At 39.5% G+C, this 18852-nt stretch overlaps 1 protein-coding gene across 1 annotated transcript in view; it reads left to right on the plus strand.

Moving 5' to 3' along the window:
* Positions 1-18852, plus strand: part of ppp2r5eb (protein phosphatase 2, regulatory subunit B', epsilon isoform b) — a 116191-nt gene that overhangs the window by 1028 nt on the left and 96311 nt on the right. The window lies entirely within an intron of this gene.

Consider the following 18852-nt stretch of genomic DNA (forward strand, 5'->3'; position numbering starts at 1 on the left):
GCTATACTTTTACTGACACCCAAGCAGATTGATGTTTATAAGGTTTGTCTGCAGCTTCCTGATGTAAATCTAAATCATATCTAAGTGATCCAGGTACAGTGGAGATGTATCCATTGTGTGGTTGCTAGGCTAACAGTCTATTCCCTGTTGTTGAAGTAACAAGGGTCTCTTGAGGCAATTACTTGTAGCTTTTAGTGTTAAATGTATTGTTTGGGGAGCTTGAGTTATGTGCCCCTGTAATATTGAACTAATTTGCGTTGATCTGGGGAGTTACAATGACTTTATAAAGCATGATATTATGAAACCAGGGTTTTGTAATATTTTCAAAATGCTCTGTGTTGCAAAATGTTTGCCTCCTAAGATAAAATATAGATAAGCTGAAAAGTTTGTGGACAATGATGTTTTGCAGTAGTACTGATGAATTACTGCAATTTTTAATTCCCATGTGCATGAGAACTAGAATTTTCATACCCATAATTGTTTCAGGAAAAAAGCAAGAATGGTAACCATAGATAAAATTATATTTGAGTGTTTATTGTGCAGTATGCATAATGCTGCCGATAAATGTTCTTAGGATTTCTAAGGATATTATTATATGCTAAGCTATTTCCTTATGTTATTGAACTGTCTTCTGTTTTTAAAAGAAACTACTCCTGATTGGATGAATCCTATTTTCCTGCAGCTAGTTCTATTGGGTGCAAATGATACTTTAAATTCTAGGCGTTGTGGTGACATGTCCTTTTAAGTATACTGGTGAATGCTAGTGATAATTCAGAGATTTGACTATCAACTGGTGTATATTAGCAATAGCTGTTTTGTCTGTCACAGTTTTGGTAGAAATTACTGGTCTAGTTGGTACAAAAAGTTAATGATGCCTCTGGAAAAGAAGGTTAATAGAATAGCTCAATTGAACATCAGATCACGAGGATAAATCAAATGATTCATGTCCGGCATCTGAGTCTTGGAAATCTTCAGGTTAAAATTTGTATAGACTTGGTTGTTTATCTCTTTGACTTAAGAGTGACAATATAGCATTTACTGTGAGGAATTTGAAAGATTATTCCAGTTGATTAAGAAATGTAATCTATGTATAAAGTAGTCATGTTTCCAGAGCTGCTTTCTGTCATTTATTAAAGCCCTGAACATTTTCTTGTGTGCTGGTATTCCCCCAGTTATTTTAATAATTGTTTGAAGTTTGTTCTTCTGTTATGGTTGGTATAATACCGGTAATCAGAATCAGTTTTATTATTTATTTTATTTATAGATATAGTGCAGAATAGGCCCATTCACCACGGAGAACTGTACTGCCTAGCAACCCACCAATTTCACCCCAGCCTAAACCATAGGACAATATATAACGACCAAGTACCTACTAACCAGAACATCTTCGAATTGTTGGAGGATAACAGATCACCCAGAGGAAACCTATACACTCACGAGCTCTCTTACAGATGACGCTGGAATTGAACTTCAAACTCTGATGTCTCAAGCTGAAATAGCATGTACTAACCACTATGCTACAGTGGTGGCCTGACATATTATCTCTGACAGATGTCATGAAATTTGTTTGGCACCTGCAGTAAAGTGCAACACAAAAAAAATTACTATACTTGACAATAAGAAATGTATATGGAAAATAAATAAGTAGTGCCAAAAAATCAGGTAGTGTTCAAGGTCCATTCAGAAATTTAACTGTGGAGTGGAAGAAGCTGTTCCTAAAATATTGTATGTTTCATCAAGCTCCTGTACCTTCTCCCTGATGGTAGTGATGAGAAGAGGGTATAACCTGGATTGTGAGGTTCCTTAATGATGGATGCTGCCATTTTGAGTCACCACCTTTTGAAGATGTCCTCAATGTTGAGATTGCTTGTGCCCTTGATGGAGCTGGCTGAGTTTACAACCCTCTAGCTTTTTCTGATCCTTACCAGACAGTGATGCAATTAATCAGAATGATACCTGTAGAAATTTTCTCAAGCCTTTGGTGACAGAGTAAATCTGCTCAAACTGTGACTGGAATAAGCTGTTAGTGCGCCTTCTTTATAGTTGCATCAATGTGTAGGGCCCAGGATAGATCTTCAGGATGTTGACCACAAGACACAAGAGCAGAATTAGGCCATTTGGCCCATCAAATTTGCTCTGTCGTTCCATGATGGCGGATTTGTTATCCCCCTCAACCCCAATCTCCCTGAAACCTTTGACACCATGACCAATCAAGAATCTGTCAATCTCCACTTTGAATATACCTAAGGACGGCCTCCATGGCCATCTATGGCAGTGAATTTCATGGCTTCACCACCCTCTGGCTAAAGAACCTCTCTTCTAATGGACGTCCCTCTATTCTAAGGCTGTGCCCTTTGGCCCTAGATTCCCTCACTATAGGAAACATCCTCTCCACCTCCATTCTCTCTAAGCTTTTCAATATTCGATAGGTTTCAATGGTTCCCCCCATTCTTCTAAATTCCAGTGAGTGCAGCCATCAAATGCTCCTCACTCATTAACCCCTTTATTCCCAGAATAATTTTCGTGAACCTCCTTTGGACCTTCTCCAATGCCAGCATGTCTTTTTTTTAGATAAGAGGCCCACTGCTACTCACAGTACTCCAAGTGTGGCCTGTTCAGTGCCTTATAAAGCATCAGCATTACATCCTTGTTTTCATATTCTAATCCTATCGAAATGCATTTCACTTGCATTCCTTATCACTGACTAAACCTGCAAGTTAACCAGGAACTTAAAGATAAAGCCAAACCATTGGACACACCTATTTAGTAGGTAATCAGAGAATACACGGTGAAAAATTTTAAGTCTGCTGATTTTGCATTGTATTTATTTTACTCTCCTTTCCAACTTGTCCAGTGCAGGACCTTTGAAACATAACTTGTTTTACTCCTGAAATCATCAAGCTCTTTCCAGATTGGCAAACATTTTAGGAGCACAGTGGATTTAAGAGCACTTGTTGGAATATAGTTTTTCACTGGTAGGTCACTTGATTGTTCAATTTTGCAGCTGAGTGTAGTGTGGTCTAACTTGCAAATCTGTGAATGCTATCAATATAGCAAAGTCTTATTCCATTACGGTTAGTAAGAAAATATTGTTATTGACTTAATTTCAGATCTTTCTCAAAAATACTTTGCTTGTTTTGTGCTGATTTTTAAGTCCAACTGGTTACTGGCACCATAAGTTAATGAGGCCTTCTCTGAAAAGGAAAGCCTACATCAATTGAATGATTCAATGGAATGCCAGATAATGAATGTATTTTGATTGATTCAGGTCCAAACCCTGAATCCTGAAGTGTGGTTCGTTTATAATTTGAATCAACAGACTGGGTTGCTTTTCTCTTGAGAAAAAAGAGCAGAAGTTTTGCCCAGTAGGGGCTTTTAAAATTATTAGAAGATTTTAATAGTGCATGCAGAGGGTATGTTTCCACTTGTGAACATAAGTAGAGCTGATCAATAGAAAATAGCCACAAAAATGTTCTTTACTTGAGAGTGGTGAAAATGTGAAATTCGCTTAAGGAGTGGCTGAAGTGAATAAAATAGATACATTTAAGTAGGGGCCAACTGAGACTGTAGAAAGTATAACAATAAAATTTTAAATTAGGAAGGTAAAGAGTAAGAAAAATTATTTTAAAAAACTTATAAAGTCATAGAAAATACATTGAGTAGTGGTTAACCAAGGAAAAGAATAGACTATTAGGGATGAAAAAAGTAATTTGTATGGTGGGGAAGGATATGGTTGAGGGGCTTACTGAATATTTTGTGTGCATTTTACCAAAAGTAGCGTATTTAATTGTTGCTGTTTGCAGTTAAAGACCAAGAACGTAAAATAATGAGTTAGGATAAATGGAGAAAAGCAGTGAATTTAAGATCTTTGAAAATGCATAGTCATCTCTAGATGAAATGTATTCCAGACTTTAAAAAATGGAAAGGCGGGTATTACAGAGGATCTGACTACAGTTATTCAAGTCTCTGGCTTTAAGGATGGTGCCAGAGAATTGTAGGACTGCTAACTTTGTACACAAAGGAAAGAATAAGGAATAAACCAAGAAACCAATATACTGGGTAAATGAGTCGTCTTTGGGGTACTGCAAGTCTGTGTCTTTGCTGCACGCTTGAGTGCTCGGTGGTGGGTGCTGATGCTTTTTGTTGCTGGTGTGGGGAGGGAGGATCATTGCTTGCTGCTGCTTGCGCGCGGGAGGGAGGGGAGCTTGGGGGGGGGGACTTAGGGGTTCTAACATTTAACTGTCATTCATTCTTTTGGGGCACTCCTCTGTTTTCGTGGATGGTTGCGAAGAAAAAGCACTTCAGGATGTATATTGTATACATTTCTCTGACATTAAATATAACTTTGAAATTAGAGAACGGTAGTTTAAATTTGGTAGACAATTTATTGGAGTCCCGTACTTGGGGTTCATACAGGCCTTCATTTAGAAAGCATGGATTTGTTAAGGGAAGGCTGTGTTTAATGCATGGTTGGATTTTTTGTGAGGTAACAAGATTGCTCTGTAGGGTAGTGCATTTGATGTACTCTGCTTGTGTCTGTCTACAACCCACTTAGCAGATTGGTCAAAAATACAAAAGCCTGTGGTATCCAAGTGAGAGTGGCAAATTAGATGGAGTGTTGTCAAGAAACAAAGGCAATACAGTGGATTCTGCTTATTTGGGACAACTCTTGGATTTGGACCATGCAATCATCAATAGCATTGTATGAAAGTAGACCATTATCTGGAAGTATAAAAAATATTGGAAGTGTAGTAGTGAAACTTAAGAGAGAGTTTAGGAAAGCAGAGGGAAATAATGTATTTGGAGGGTTGTAATAAGACACAGGGAAAAACCAGGATCTTGGAACGTATGTACTCTGATCCTTAAATATCACATGACAGGTCAGTAAGGAAGTTTCAAAAATGTATAACTTTGTCAAGTAATTTAAAATTTAGAAAATAACAGGGAAATTTAGCTTGAGCAATAAACAGCATTGGTCATTTCATAGCTTGAGTACTCTGTACAGTTCTGGTCACCAAATTACTAGAAAAAGATTGTACTGGAAGAGTGTGGTCGGTATTTTTGAGGATATTGCAAGACTGCAAAATTGTAGCTATGAAGAAAGATTGGATATGGTACTGGAGATTTAGATAAGGGATTGAAAAGGAAGAATTAAGGGCTCTTTCTCTCAGTTGCATGATCAGAGACCAAGGTACATAGATTTAGAATAATTGGCAGAAGGTTAGAGAGTGGAAGAGACAAAAAAAGTCACTTGAAGGGTAGCACAGGCAGTAGTCCTTATCACTTTTAAGTAGCACCTGTTGTTACCTGCAGGGGCATAGAGCCAGTAATGAAGATGTGATTAGATGGTGCAGGCTTCTTTTTGTGCAAATTTTCTGTGATTTCTGATGAGAGAATGGAATAGACGGTAATATTAATAGACTCAAACAAGGGCATTCTGCAGAGAGGAACATAATGCCGTGGATGCTAAACAGCACTTGTGTAAATGTTATAGATTCTGTAATAAGTTTTTTTAAAAATCCAGTTAGGTGCTGCTTCAGGAATCCTTTTGAAAGACTTATTATGTCCATATTGAATCGTGCTGCTCCAATTACGATGATGTGGTCAGTGTGGTAATGCACTATACTTGTAGAATATACTTGGCATTTCTCAATTTGGCATCATTTAGAGAACTTTAACAGAGCTTTCATAAAAATATCACTAATTGATAATTGCTTTCCATTATTTCTCATGTTTTTATACCTCATAATTGTTTGTGTCCCTATACTATACAATATGATAAAATTCTGATCTTGTTTCCATTCATAACATTTTCCTGGCAGAGAATGTTTATATTGGTGAAAAATTCTAAGGGAAGTCTGCATTATAGATGACCAAAACTGTGATTCACAAGGGACGGTAACCATGGTGAATCAAAATGTTAAGTTGTAGAAGGGAATGAATAATGATGTGATGTCAAGCTTAAAAGTTGGAGAGCATCAGGCTCTTGCTGGTTGCTTTATTCCATGGTCCACGTGAGGTTAGTATGGGCCAGAGGAGAATATGGAACCTGCTGGCTTTCATGCCTAAGGGGTATGTTAGGTAAATATTTAACAATCCACCCAAACAGTGAGAAAGATATGATTTTCAGAATTTTAACATTTTCCTGTGTCATGTTTGCTCATTGCTTCCCCTTATTTAACAATTCATTACAGTTGAGCCATGATAGTAAAATTAATTTTTGTACATATTTCACCAACGTTAGGAAAAATAACTAAGCCCTAGAAGTTGAGCCATTTAACCTTCATAATGTACCCCCAATACCTTTTAATTTGTTTGATAAAGGATAAACCTGTGCCTTGATCTGGATTGAGAAATAACCTTTCTATTTATTGCTGTCTTTAGCTATTGCATTTCTGGAGGAAGTGAGATAGTCTTCTGTCTGTTGCCTTTCAAACACCAGCTTTATTTTAAGTCTTCCATTTAATTTTTCTTCATATAATGCCCTGGGGTCCATTCTCTGAAGAGAATGGTACTCAGAATTGAGGAGTACTACTGCAAGGATAGAATCCATTCTATTGCCTTTTATTTCTCGTTCAGACAGATAAGGCGTGATGGACTAGATAAAAAGACATTTTTTAATTTGATTTTTTCTTACTTTACTGCCCATTACGCCACCGGCATTTAGGGCATCAAAGAAGGTCCTCCATCTCTGGTAGTGTTCAGGGCTCCCTTCTTCATGTCAGTAGCTTCCTCTGGGTTTTCACTACTGCCAGTCACCTAAGTCCTGGGATGGAGACTCAGGAATACCATCTCACTCAAAGGATTCTTCATTGTTGTTTCCATAACCATTTTGTTTTACCAGTTAGGGTTGTTATCCCTGAGCAGAACTCTTGAACCTGGAGGACCCGTGGGCACTCTAAGTCTGTCCTCTACCCTTGACCTGTTTGATATGGGTGGCCCTACGATGAGCTGAAGCATAAAATCCTGGCTCCAGCCAGCATAGCTCTCCAGGTCATTGAAGCATGCAAGCCTCCAAACCCAACATCAAGGCTGTGGTCCTCTTGGAGGTTTTTATTTGTTAGGGATGTGAAAAACATGGGATGTAATACAAAAGGTGCATTTGGTCACAAACGGATATATTTGAAACTTTTTTCCACAGCATAGTCAGAATCTTGCCCTTAAAAGTTGTGACTGTTGCATAAAGTGGGATCTTTAAAAACTGAAATAGATATTTAGATGAAAACATTAAATGATCAAGAGCAAAGGCAGGTGTGTTAGGTGCATGTTAACCCAGATCCAACTGAAAGTTGGATTAATTACACTGGTCTATCTCTGTTCTTTAGCTGGAAGAACTACTGACAACTCCTCTATTAATGCTGTTAGATTTGGCATGATATGTATTCTTTGTTTTCATCTGGACTTCAGATAGTGAAAAGTGATTAAATTGCGTAAACATTAACTTCTGGCAACACACACAAAATGCTGGTGGAACGCAGCAGGCCAGGCAGCATCTATAGGGAGAAGCACTGTTGACGTTTCGGGCTGAGACCCTTCGTCAGGACTGATGCTGCCTGGCCTGCTGCGTTCCACCAGCATTTTGTGTGTGTTGCTTGAATTTCCAGCATCTGCAGATTTCCTCGTGTTTGCCTTTTAAATTAACTTCTGGCATATCACTTTGACATTCGATGAAACTTATTTACTGGGTTAGAATAATTTTTTAGAGATTTAATTGGATACTGAAATCCATGCTCTTTGGCAGGTGTGGAAACAATTGTAATTCTGCTCCCTGCCAAAATATCGAAATGTAAATGTTTTGCATTTGGAGGTAAGGGTTATTAATTGACCAATTTGGTCATTATGTTTTCTGGGTGCTGGACTAGCAGATATTTGGACTATTCAAAATTATTTATATTAATGCTCTGGTGAACTTTCAATTCTCTTTTTTTTAAAGATAACACATAATAGACAAATATTTATTGGAATTAGGTAAGTTTTGAGAAAGGATGGTGAACAGATTGGTGAGCTTCAAGGGAAGGCAGTTAACAGACCAGCAACACGCACAAAATGCTGGAGGAGCTCAGCAGGCCAGGCAGCATCTAGGAAGCAAGTACAGTTGAAGTTTCAAGCCAAAACCCTTTGGCAGGACTGGAGGAAAAAGCTGAGGAGTAGATTTAAAAGGTGGGCGAGGGGAGAGAGAAACACAAGGTGATGGGTGAAACCTGGATGGGGAAGGATGAAGTAAGGAACTGGGATGTTGATTGAAGAAGAAGAAGGCCATGTAAGGAAGTAAGAAAAGTGGGGGAGGAGCACCAGTGGGAGGTGACGGGTGGGCAAGGAGATAAGGTGAGAGAGAGAGAAGGGGATGGGAAATGCTGAAGAGTTAGGGTGGTGTTCACAACCTCTTATATTCTGTATGGGTAGCCTTCAACCTGATGGCATGAACATCGATTTCTCGAACTTCTGGTAATGCCCCCTTCTGTTTCTCTCTCCCCCCCCCCCCCCCCCCCCCCCCCACCTCAGCTTTTATTCTCTAGTCCTGCTGAAAGGGTTTGGCTCGAAATGTTGACTGTACTCTTTTCCTAGATGCTGCCTGGCTTGCTGAGTTCCTCCAGCATTTTGCATGTGTTGCTTGGATTTCCAGTATCTGTATATTTTCTCTTGTAGCGAACAGACCAGGTAAGCTTCAAAGAGGTGTGGCAAATAGACAAGGTGAGTGAGCAGAGGGTGTGGTAACTGATGCCACTGTGAATGGGAAACATTAATTGGTGAGCCGGATACTTAAACTATCAGTATTTCCAAATAGTCAGATAGTGACTTATCAGAGTTTTACTGCATTCTGGGACCAAGTTGTATCTGTAAGAATTGTGTTTGAGTCTGGTATGGTAAGTAATAGCAGTTTTCCTTCATTAGTTCACAATTATGTTTTTTTAACACAAGCTTGACAGTTTGTGTGGTCACACTGTTTTGTGGTAATCTATTAAAATAAATTTTAAATTGACAACATGCAGTGGTAGGATTTGAACCAGTTTTTTATGATCAGTGCACTGCCGTCACTGTAGCTACTCATATTGTAGTTGACGTTGAAGTGAGTACACACAGCTAACAATATAAAGATGAATGAGAGGCTCCAGCTCTTGTCAACTTCATTCTTTGGAATTGATATCTGTTGTTTTAGCTTTAGTCCACGCAGTAATAAATAATAAGGGTTATTATCTTGCATATTGTACGTGTAGCAGTATGCATTTCTTGTAGCAACAAAGTACATATAAATCAATAACATAAATTGACAGAAATAAACAAATTAGCACTGCTGTTAGCTGCTGACATTTTTCTTGATGATGAACCCCACTTTATATGGGGTTTGGCAGAATTTAATTGAACCAAGATGGTATTTTAAAGTATTGTTATTCTGCGATGTAAATAATTTAACATGTGTTTGTGATCTGTATAACTCACCGCCTTACAAGGTAATATTTTAATCTATATTGGAAAGTTCCTGTAACTTATCTTGGAATTCACTTCTGTGATATGTTTGTTTATTGCCTTGCTGTTAGTTTAGTGTATGGTAAAATAGTATGGTAAAAAAACATTTCAAAGTTCAAAATAAATATGTCACCATAAACAACCGTGAGATTCATTTTCTTGCAGGCATATGTAGTAAATCCTAGAAACATGTAGAATCAGTGAAAGACTGCACCTAACAGAATGGACAAACAACCAGTGTACAAAAAACAACAATCTGTGCAAATACAAATAATAGTAAGTAAATAGGCAATAAATACTGAGAACATGAATGAGTCCATAGGTTGTGGTAGCAGTTCAGTTGATGGGGTGAATGATGTTGAGTGAAGTTATCCCCTCGGGTTCAAGAGCCTGATGGTTGAGGAGTAAGAACTGTGTCTGAACCTGGTGTGTGTACCATTTTGCTGAAGACAACAGCAAGAAGAGAGCATGGCTTGGAGGGTGGGAGTCCTTGATGATGGATGCTGCTTTCCTGTGATGACGGTCCATGTAAATGTGCTCAGTGGTGAGGAGGTCTTTATCCATGATGGACTAGGCCATATCCACCACTTTTTCTGAGATTTTTTGTTTAAGGGCATTGGTGTTTTCCATGCCAGGCTGCAATGCAACTAGTCAATATACTCTCCACCACACATCTAGAGAGGTCTGTCAGTGTTTTAGATGCCATGCTGAATCTTTGCAAACTTCTAAGGAAGTAGAGGCACTGCTGTGCTTCCTCAAAATTGCATTTGTGCTGAGGGCAGATCTCCTGAAATTATAACACTGAGGATTTTAAAGTTGCGGACACTCTCCACCTCTGATCCCCTGATGACGACTAGCTCATGGACCTCTGGATTCCTCCTCCTGAATTCACTAATTAGCTCCTTAGTCTTGCTGACATCGAGTAAGAGGTTGTTGTGGCACCATTCAGTCAGATATTCAGTCTCTTTCTTATATGCTAATTCGTCACCAGCTTTGATTCAGCCAATGACAGTGGTGTTGTCGGCAAACTTAAATATGGTATTGGAGCTGTGCTTAGTCTCATAGTCATAAGTGTTAAGCAAGAAGAGTGGGGGCTAAGCACACAGCCTTATGCACCTGTGATTGTGGAGATGTTTTTGCCAATCCAAATTGATTGAGGTCTGCAAGTGAGGAAATTGTGAATCCAGTTGTATAAGAAGATATTGAAGCCAAGTTCTTGAAGCTTGTTGATTAATTTTGAGGGGATGATAATATTGATTGCTGAGCTGAAATGCATCTTCACTGTCCAGATGTCCTAGGGATGAGTGAAGAGCCAATGAAATGATATCTGCTGTTGACCTGTTGTGCCAGTAGGTGTATTGGGGTAGATTCAAGTCACTTCTCAGGCAGGAGTTGTTATGTTTCATCACCAACCTCTCAAAGTACTTCATCACAGTGGATGTAAGTGTGACTGGATGATAGTCATTGAAGCAAGTTACCCCATTCTTCTTAAGTACTTGTATAATTGAAGCCTTCTTTAAGCAGATGGGTACCTTAGACTGCTGAAGTGAGAGATTAAGAATACTGATGAATACTCCAGCCAGTTGATCAGCACAGGCCTTTAGTACTTCAGCCAGGTACCCTATCTGGGCTGGATGCTTTTGTTGGGTTCACCCTCCTGAAGGATGCTCTTATGTTGGTCTCGGAGACTGAAATCACAGGGTCATCTTTCTGTGGTAGTAGACTTGATCTCTGTGGTTTGGAAGGTCTGGGATCTTGGTTGCATTGTTAGAAAACGGGATGCATTTTTATTTTACGAAGCCACATTATCTGCATGCATCAAGGAATGAGTTAGGAGAAAAAAAAGATTTCTGTTGATTTACTCACTTTTCATACTCATCCCTAGAGAGTGAATTCTATTCTGTTTCACAAATTTTAGGATAATGAATAATTAATTCCATGTGGGTGATTTTTCATCACTCAAGTGACTACAACATGGGTGGTGGGGGGGAAGGGTCAATTATGTAGTAGATATGAATAGATTTTGGTAGTCTATTGAATATTATTTTCCTCCCAAAATGAGTTGTTTATTTGTTCATAGTGTGTGTCGGGGTGGGGGGTGGGGTAGGTGACAAAATATACTATGAGTTTGAGGATAGCTGAACTGAATAGTTTGATTTTTGGTTTTCAAAAAAATTGTGAATCCAGCCATTGATATGAATGGAATATTGCTGACAGAGGCTATTGACAAACTAGGGATTAAGATATCACCCTGGTTCTGCATTGATTGGTTTAATTTATGGCCATGAAGGCTGTCATTTTTGAGAATTTAAGTATATAACAAGGTTAATGAAAAAATGTATAAATGCATTGTTTCCTTCTGCATCTTTTGGTTTTATATTGTATAATTTGCTTGTAATTGTAAGAATAATAGGATTGTGTTAGAAATTTTAATTTCCCCTGTATTGACTAGGGTTACCCAAAATTTTAAAGGCCTAGACAAGGTGGAATTTGTGAAATGTGTCCAAGAAAATTTTCTGAATTTATATAGATGACCCTACTTAGGAGAGTGAAATACTGGATCTCCTCTTGTAGCTGAAGTGGCAGTCAGGTAGAACTTCGGCTACAGTGACCCATAATTGTATTAGCGTTAAGATAGTGGTAGAAAGCAAGGACAGATCCACAGAGTAGGGTCTCTACTGGAGCGCGGACTTATCAGGCTGTTGTACTCCCTCTGATGTCCTGGGCCTCAGTGCTAGTTTAAAATCTGTACAACAGTCTAGTCCATATTTGGCCATTGAGCCATAGCTAGGCTGTTCTTGATAAGTTTTAAATTATTTATTGTTATACATCCAATTATTGAGCTTTGCAATCCATGTTTTGCAGTTTTTATTGATTTAATTTTATAAAAGAAGTATGATTTGCTGGCCACTCATGCCTACCTGTCATTTTCTGTCAAAGGCCTTAACTCTGTTTCTGTGACACTCCTACATTACCCTCCATTTCCCCCATCTTGTTTTAAATATTATTTTCCTACCTTCAGTGGTCTAGCCTGCATAACACCTGGGTGTAGAATTTAACCCCCTTTGTGAGTTTTAAAAAAATTCCAAATTTCTTCAGTTTTAAATGATTACCCATTGCATCATGACTATATTTCCGTCTGATACTCTTCCACTTGTGGAAATATCTCAAATCTACTTTGTTGTGGCCCCTAGGATCTTGTACATTTCAATAAGATCACCCCTTGTTGTTCTAAACTCCAAAAAAAGTTAACGATTACTAAACCCAAAACATGATCATTTATCTTAGTTCTTTGTCTGTGCAGCTGAAAACTGGATATTAATCCATAAGATGTTTTGGATATCACTATGGTCTTGTAGTGGGTCACATTCTGGTCAGCAGGATGTGTGTTCTGGTACCATTCAGATTTTTAGCATTTAATCATGTCGACTGCTGAACTTTTACAAGCATCAGCTTTCTAGTGCATAATGCAACATCTACTGGACACTCATCAGGATGCTCTTTGAGGCAGAGCAGTGGAATTCTTTACATTGACTGTCATTTATTTTTCTACCAGTAACAACTGAAAAATAAGATTTTGCCATTTAATTGATGTTTGTAGGATCCTGTTGTGTGCAATTGATTGTTTCTTTCTTTTCTTCAGTAACAGTGACCATGCACTGTTAAATAATTTTTTTTTGGTGGGCTGCAATCAGCGTGGAGTCAATAAAAGAAGGGAGGTGTAAATGGAGCAGCCATTGTTGGAATGTGGCAGTGTTAGAGTGGTTTGGCTTTGGCTCAACAGGCTTTGGCAAACAAAGCTAAGTAAGTTTTCAGTAATTTTTTCTCTGTTAGTACAGTCAACCTTCACTAATCCAACTACTTGTAATCTGGTTCCTTCAATAATCCAGCACTGATTTCAAATTTTCCGCGCAACTGTAATTTCAAATTTCCCTGGCTATCGTACCAATCTGCTGCAGATTGTTTTGATTGCGGTAGATCTGTTCATGTGTTGGCACGCTCTTTTCCTGCATTTATTAATATCATTTTTATGAGGCACGGCAGCCCAGCACCTGCCTGTCTCACCTGCCAGCAGCGAGGGAGCTGGTGCGCGCTGGGTCAGTCCGCCTTCTCACCCGCCTGCCGGCAGTCACGCAGTGCCCTCCGGCATCGCCCAGCTGGCGCTCCATTCTCTTCTGCCTACGACCTAAGGTCAGATGTGGCGACCAGCTGAATTTAAGCATATTACTAAGCGAAGGAAAATAAACTAACGAGGATTCCCTCAGTAATTGCGAATGAAGAGGGAAGAGCCCAACGCCGAATCCCTGGCTGCCTGGCGGTCGCGTGAAATGTGGCATATAGAAGATCTCCTTTCTACGACTTCTGCTTCTGCTCACCCAGATGTGCTGCCACCAACATCAACAATTTTTGAAGAAACTGTTGTGTCAGTTTCAGCACCAGTTCCTGATGCTTCACTGATTTTTCAAGATGAAGATGTTGATGATCCTGACAACCCCACACTTGGAGACATGTAACTTTGCCTGAAGGTATATTAAACGTCTCACTTTAGAAGCGGGAGTGTTCAACTGTTCTGTATAAGTTAATTCCTGTACATTTACCTGTACCCTTTATTTTATCTGTGCCTGTACAGTATATTACTTTACTAAAATTTAATTTGCTACTCATTTAATATTTCCGTTTCATTATTATCTAACTTGTACTGATTTACAGGATATTTTAAAGATGTGATGAGGCGGTTAGCTATTGCTTAGTGTGATCCTTCTGTAATTTGGCATTTTCACTAATCCGGCACTCCTCAGGTCCCAATGGTGCTGGATTATAGAAGGTTGACCTACGTAGCTAGTGTGCTGAGAATGGGTCTACAGGTAATATGTTCTTTGTGTGAGATGTGGGAACTCTGAGAGATCTTCACTCTCCCTGATAACTACATCTGCAATATGTGCATCCAGCTACAGCACCAAAGAGACCATGTTAAGGAACTGGAATCTGTACCTCAATGAGCTTCGGCTTGTACTGGAAAATGAGGTGATAGGTAGAAACTGCAGGGAGGTAGTCATCCCTAAATTGCAGGAGGCAGTAAACAGGGTGACTATTGAGAGAAACGGAATAGGTAACCAGTGCCGAGTATCCCTGTGGCTGTTCCCTACAATAATAAGTATACTGCTTTGGATACTGTTGAGGAACAACCTACCAGGGGCAAGCCGCAGTGACTGTGTGTCTGGCTCTGTGGCTAAGAAGAGTAGGAAGGAGAAGAGGAGTGCAGTACTGATATGTGATTCCATAACTAGAGGAGCAGAAAGCAGATTTTTTTTTTATTAGTTTTTCAAAACATTTTACAAAATTAAAAACCCCAAATCCCAGTGAGGAGCATTAATACAGAGCAAGGTTAAGCATACAATATCAATATGCTACAGAGGAAGAGAATTTAACAAAAAAGCACCTAAATTAAAGACAAGTGAGCTTAGTGTCCTCCCCAAACCCCACAACACAAGAAAAAAAAAACAACAATTCCAGACCAACCACCACACAATATAGAGAGTATAAGTCCGGACAGTCAAACTCCCAGACTGTGAATACACTTAGCAACAGAGGATAATAATGCCTACTACCAGAAAAGAAAGGGAGCTGAAAGCAAGGGACCGAAAGGAAAAAAAAAACCCTGGTCAAGAGGAAGGTTATGAAAGTACTCGATAAAAGGCCCCCAGATCTTATGGAACTTTAAATCCGAATTGAGAACTGAATAATGAACGAATATGAGTTTCTTGGAGGAAAGCAATGTCAGCTTTGAGTTGTTTAATATGTGAGAATACCTTCCTCCTTTTAACAGGGTGGTTCAGTCCTTTTACATTCCAGCTCACAAATTTAAGTGCACTAGCCATTATCAATTACTAATGCATAAAAGGCAGCAGGCATATAAAAAATCAAGCGGTACAATAGCAGTCTGGGAGCAGAGATGTAAACATAGATTCGTAAGGTCAAAATATAAACATGTCCTAAACAATAAAGAAATGTTGGAACTGGAAAACCCACCCCACCCACACAACCCAAAACTAGACGGCTACCAAAACAAGTAGCTAGCTCTACCAAAGAAATTAACCCAGATACAACTTCCAGATCTGTGTCATTGACAGCAGTTCCGTATAAATGCTATAACAAACAGTAACTAGTTTATGCACTAGGAAACATAACTACAGATTAGAACACCTTCTGCCGAGATATACAACTTAATACAGAGAAAATCGGAAGAAAACCAAAACTAATCTACCCGCGAAATATTATAGAAGGATAAAGTAAGAGAAAGGGAAAAAAAAGGTAAGAAGGAAAAAGAAAAAAAAGAGGAAGGGGAAAATTATAAATTCAAGACGAGTATTTATCAACCATTTACCGAGAAGGGAGAAAAAAACATTCAGAGAATGGAAAAAAAAGGGGGTGAAGAAAAGAAAAAGATAAAATAAATAAGTATTTAAAACAGAGGAAAAATAAATCAGCAGTTGAACTGTGAACCGACAAACAGGGAGGCCTTCACTAAAGACTTCAAACCTCCAAAACAAGTTAGATTTAGTTGTAGAACTCTGTAGGTAAAGTTATACAGAGGTGAAAATAGATTACACACACACCAAATCCCGGGAGAGATTGTCAACAGCCTTTAGAGTTTCAGTGAATAATGTCTGAGTGATTCAAGTGAATTCCGAGTCCAGAGAAAGTAATTTTACTACGAGGAGTACTTATCCACCATTTTAGGAAGTCCGATCAGATTCCGAAGATGACTGGATAGCCGGAAGACTTGCCACAAACGCTTCGGCTTCCCTCGCTGATTTGAACCACTTGAATTCCCCGGTATTAAACTTGATTCTTAGGTCAGCAAGATTACGAAAGGAAGGTTTGAAACCACGATCAAAAAGCACTTTCATTACGCCTTTATACTCAGCGCGCATCTTTAAAGTCTGGGGTGCAAAATCTTCCACAAAGCGAATGGTTGTATCCTGGAAAGAAAAAGAGCCTCTGCGACGTGCCTCCACAATCAGACTGTGTTTTACCTGGTATTGATGGAAACACAAGATTACTGGTCGTGGGCGGGAGCCCAGAATTCCGGGGGGGACATTAACTCTGTGTGCCCGTTCCAGCTCGGGCGGGTTTGGAAGCAGATCCTTCCTGAATATCTCAGAGAAACTCGGCGAAAAACTTCACGGTTGACCCCTTCTCAGTTGCCTCTGGTAATCCCAGAATTCTGATGTTGCAGCGTCTGCTGCGATTTTCGAGGTCCACCATTTTGGAAAGAAGTTTATTAGATTTTTCCTCTAAGCTGGAACAGAGAGTCTCCAAGTATCGAACCCGACTTTCTAAAGCTTCAGAAGTCGAATCGATGCGAGATAAGTGTTCAGCATGTTTGTCCACTTTATCGTTGATCCGATCCAGTTTGTCTTCTAACTGTTTGAAAGCGGTTTTAATTTCCTTTAAGATTTCGTCTCGGAGATTTGCAAGCGCCTCCATCGTCACGCCCGACGAAGTCGTAGTTTCTTTTCTCCCGGATTTAGAGCTCTTGCTAGACATTGTAGGTTAGATATATTCACAGGCAAGTAAGAGATACCGAAATAATTCCTATCTAAGCTTTATAAAATGGAGACATTTAGTGCAAAGGTAGCGACAGTAACGGAACAAAAGTTCGGAGCAGCTAAGCAATCGCCATCTTACCGGAAGTCCCAGATTTTTTTGACGTGAAAGAGAGACACCTGGATAGTATGTAGCCTCCCAGGTGCCAGGTCAGGGTTGTCTTGGATTGGATCCACGGCTTTCTAAAGAGGGAGAGTGAACTGCCGGAAGTTGTGGTATATATTGGTACCAGTGACATGGGTAGGCAAAGGGAAATGCTCCTGAAGAAAGAATATAGGGTGTTGGGCAGAAAGCTGAAAAGCAGGACCTCCAGGGTAGTAATCTATGGATTGCTGCCCAGGTGACATGCCATTGAAGGTAAGAATAGGGTGGTTTGACAGATGAATGCGTGGATGAAGAATTGGTGCAAGGGCCAGATTTCAGATTTCTGGATCATTGGGATTTCTTCTTGGGAAGGTATGATCTCTTTTTTAAAAAAAAAAATAAGGGTTACAATCAACTCAGTGGGGGGGGGGGGGAAGAGCATTATCCTTGCGGGCAGGTTTGCTACAGCTGTTGGGTAATGGTTTAAACTAATTTGGCGGGGGATTTGGAACTGGAGTGATAGGATTGAGGATAGGGCAGTTGGAATACAATCAGATGCAGTGTATAGTGAGTGTGAGGAAGGACAAGCAGTTGGTAGGGCAAAATTGCAGTCAGTGGAATGAGGTAAAGTGCAATAGGGGGCCAGAAACAAAAAGGGTGATGAATACAGAACTGAAAGTGTTATATTTGAATGCACACAGTATCTGAAATAAGGTACGTGAACTTGTATCACAGTCAGAGATTGGCAGATACGATGTTGAAGGCATCTGAGTTGCAGTTGAAAGATCATAGGTGGGAGCTTAACACCCAAAGAAACATATTGAATCAAAAGAACAGGCAGGTAGGAGAAGGTATGGCAGGAGGCTCCATTGCTAACAAATGAAATCAAATCCTTAGAAGGAGTTGACATAAGATTGGAAGATGTAGAATCCTTGTGGGTAGAGGTAAGAAACTGCAAGGGTAAGAAGACCCTGATTGGAAGGAGACACTAGCAGCGATAATGGCAGAGCAGTAATGGCTGGAGTTTCTGGAAGCCATTTGGAAGGCACAGGAAATATATATCCCAAAGATGAAGAATTATTCTAATAGAGAATGAGGTAACTGTGGATGACAAGGGAAATCAAAGACTGCATAAAAGCTAAAGAGGGAGTGTATGATAGAACAAAAATTAGTGGGAAGGTAGAAGCTTTTTAAAACCAACTAGGTAACTAAAATGCTATAAAGAGAGAAAAGATGAAATGTGAAGGTAGGCTAGCCAGTAATATAAAAGAGGATACAGATTGTTTTTCAAATATATAAAGAGTAAAAGAGATGAGAGTGGATATTGAAACGCTGGGAAATGATGCTGGAGAGGTAGTAATAGGGTCAAAGAAATGGCAGATGAACTGAGAAAGTATTTTACGTCAGTCTTCACTGTGGAAGACACTAGCAGAATGCCAGCAATGCAAGATGTCAGGCAGAATGAGTGGCATTACTGTTACTAAAGAGAAGGTGCTTGGGAAGCTGAGAAGTCTAAGGGTAGGTAAGTCACCTGGACCAGATGGTCAACATCCCAGTGTTCTGAAAGAGGTAGCTGAAGAGATTGTGGAAGCATTAGTAATGATCTTTCAAGAGTCACTAGATTCTCCAGTGGTTCCTGAGGATTGGAAAATTGCAAATGTCACTCAATTCTTTAAGAAGGGAGGAGGCAGA

Source organism: Hemitrygon akajei, chromosome 3 (genome assembly GCF_048418815.1).
Source record: "Hemitrygon akajei chromosome 3, sHemAka1.3, whole genome shotgun sequence".
NCBI classification, from domain to species: Eukaryota; Metazoa; Chordata; class Chondrichthyes; order Myliobatiformes; family Dasyatidae; genus Hemitrygon; species Hemitrygon akajei.